This window comes from Rattus rattus, chromosome 2 (genome assembly GCF_011064425.1).
Source record: "Rattus rattus isolate New Zealand chromosome 2, Rrattus_CSIRO_v1, whole genome shotgun sequence".
NCBI lineage: Eukaryota > Metazoa > Chordata > Mammalia > Rodentia > Muridae > Rattus > Rattus rattus.
In genome coordinates, this window is record NC_046155.1 from 143,688,775 (window position 1) to 143,692,046 (window position 3,272).

The following is a 3,272-nucleotide window of genomic DNA, read 5'->3' on the forward strand; positions in this document are numbered from 1 at the left end:
TAGACATTCTGTCATTAGCTCCACAGGTTCATTGAAAGTTAAAAATCAAAACTTTTATGACTAATTTATGATTGAAATTTTGTATAGATAAACCCAGTCAATATTTTATTTTCTGTCCTTGTACCTACAATAAATTGTTATTTCCCTTTTATGATTGTGGGCCATTTGCTTTACGACCTCTTGGAATACATTCTAAATTATAAATCCATTTGTTCTGTTTTAGAAGCAATAAACTCATGGCCACATGAAGACTGCAGAGTTGCAATTGCAGTTTTTATATCAGAGGACTTTATAATAGTCCTATTATAAAGTGCTTAATATTTACTAGTACAATTCATCAGATAATCATTAAGAATTAAAACAATGATTATTTACCTATATAACATCTCTGTAAGATAACAGATCTTCATTGATTGTAGAAATTTGTCCAAAAGAATGGGTTAATCCGTAGGCCTTGCCTACAATGGTTCATCCATCATAGTTTTACAGTTCATAGTGAACCATCTCAGAAAGATGACCTGCCAGACTTTACCCTCCACTATATGACTCCTGTCAGGCTGTTCATAGGAACAGGTGAGTGAAATGCAGGTTGAAACTCCCAAGGGTTCGCTATAAATATGCTGTTAAAGAATACTTAACTTCCTAGGGAGAAAGAGGCTAATTTGTTTTTCTAAGGTACAAAATCACCTCTTTGGGTTGATATACTAATGTCTGGGATTATTAGCACTAAGTAAGTATTTCTTTAATGTAAGCAGATATAACCAGTCTTCCCTCTGTTTTTATTGCCATGCACAGTCACTGTCAGGCTACGATGTTCTTGGATTTCCAGAACTAAACTCGATTGGTGTTGTCAAATATTTTTTTCCTATATGTTTTGTTCATTTTAAATTTCTGTTTTTAGTTGCTAATTTTAATTAGTTTCAATATAGAATGTTTCATTTATATTTTGTGTATTGATTGAACCATTCCTTCTCTGTCCCATGTATCAGCACTCACAATAGCTTATTGTTATATGTACAGTTTTTCTGCTCTCTTATCTTGTGTGTTTCCTTATCTTCATAAGATTCACTCATAAAAGTGTTGAAAAAACGTTGTTGTGGGTCCCTTTCTAGTATTGTGGGTTTGACTCATTACCATATAAACGTGCATTTAAAATTTCTAAGAATTAAAAGGAAAAATATTAGAAAAATGTTGAAAACAAATCTAGGCTGTTGATCTTTCTTAATCTGCACTTATTTTTATTTAATAAATTACTTTTTATTTTCTAATGTATCTATTCTCTAGAGTGTTCAGATTATTATTTTCCAAACATTTTAATCAGATAAATGTGTGACCAAGATTTAAAGAGAATCATGCCCAATCACAGATTGAACTTTGAAATCTGACAATGAAAACCATTTTTTATTACAAATTGTAACTGGAATTCTAATCAATTTCTCTCTTCTTATTGACAATCTAGGCTACTAGAGAGAACATACATTAAAGCTCATAGACTTGATTCTCATTCTCTGAATGGAAGCCAAAGTCTGGATAGTTCTCTCAATAAAAATGCCCTACACAATGGCAGCATTTGGATTGAAGCAGTGTATAACTGATTTTGATTGGAGAATAATTTTGTATATTCATAGAATTAGCAGGAGTTTGTCCATTGGCAACACTTATCTCTTGAGTGTCTTCCAGGAAAACACCATCAGTTGCAAGGACTCCTTTTATAAAGATCAAAAAGCCAAGGCTGCAAAATACATTAGCTTTTACATTTCCTTTCTTTGGGCTTTTTTCATGTTCATAAATTTCATTTTCTTTGTCATTAATTTGTCAAGGGGAATACAGTGAACATGACAAGAGACATAGACTTTGAGTACTGCTCTAATATAATGTGTGATGTAATCAATGACTCATTCTACGCAGCATTTGTGGTGTGTCCTAAAATCTACTTTTTTGTGTTCATTGCCTGGTTCAGTGGCTCCATGATTGTGATTTTATATAGACACAAACAGGGTTCGACACATCTATAGCACTCATGTCTCCAGCAGAAACTCCACAGTATCAAGAGCTACCCAGAACATTCTATTATTAGTGTCTTCCTTTTTGATTTTTTGCACTTTTTCCTCAATCTTAAATTGGTATAATGCTTCTGTGTATTATCATAGTGTCTGATTGGTGGACAACACTCACTTCACTTGTCTGTTTTCCATCTTTTGGACCCTTTATTCTGATGAGTCACTATTCTGTCATGTCCAGATTCAGTTTATTCTGAATAAGGAATAAAACATTGGCTTTCATTTGAGATTTTGAGCTTAACCCTTTTGCTTGTTGTGAGGGGAAATTCCAGGGTTGTTTAGGTTTGCAGTTCTTTTATGACTAAGAATTCTGAACATTTAAGTACTTATTGGCCATTTGGGATTCTTCTTTTAAGAATTTTCTGTTTAGAACAGAACCCCATTTTTGTGTTATTTGGGTTTGTAGAGACAAAATTATTGAATTCTTTATATATTTTGAATAATAACCCTCTGATTTATAAGTTGCTGATTTTTAGTTTTTGTTGTTGTTCTTGTACATTTTTATTGGATATTTTTATTTACAATTCAAATGTTATTACCTTTCCCAATTTGCCAACCAAGCATCCTCTGCCATCTCACACTTTATCCTATAAGTGTATCCCCCCTCCCCAAACACCACCCCTTCCCACCCCCCTGACCTGACATTCACCTACACTGGGGGATGCAGCCTTGGCACGACAAAGGGCTTCTTCTCCCACTGCTGCCCAATGAGGCCATCCTATGCCACATATGCAGCTGGAGCCATGGGTCTGTCCATGGGTCTGTCCTCTTTGGGTAGTGGTTTAGTCCCTGGAAGCTCTGGTTGATTGGTTTTATTGTTATTATGGAATTGCAGGCCCCTTCAGTTCCTTCAGTTCTTTTGTTAACTCTCCCAATGGGGAACCAGTCAGTTCAATGGTTTGCTGCTAGCATTAACCTCTGTATTTGGCATGCTCTTGCTGAGCCTCTCAGGAGACAGCTATATAAGGCTCCTGTCAGCATGCACTTCTTGGCTTCATCAATATTGTCTAGGTTTGTTAGCTTTATATATTGGCTGGATCACAAGGTAGATCAGAATCTGAATGGCCATTCCTTCAGAATCTGCTCCAAACTTTGTCTCCCTTATCTCCTCCTATGAATAATTTTGTTCCCCCTTTTGAGAAGGGCTCAGGCATCTGCACATTGGTCATCTTTCTTCTTGAGCTGTATTTGGTCTGCAGATCATATCCTAGG

At 35.4% G+C, this 3,272-nt stretch overlaps 1 pseudogene; it reads left to right on the forward strand.

Moving 5' to 3' along the window:
* Positions 1–542: 542 nt before the first annotated feature.
* On the forward strand, positions 543–2,257 carry LOC116893267 (annotated as a pseudogene).
* The last annotated feature ends 1,015 nt before the right edge of the window (positions 2,258–3,272 follow it).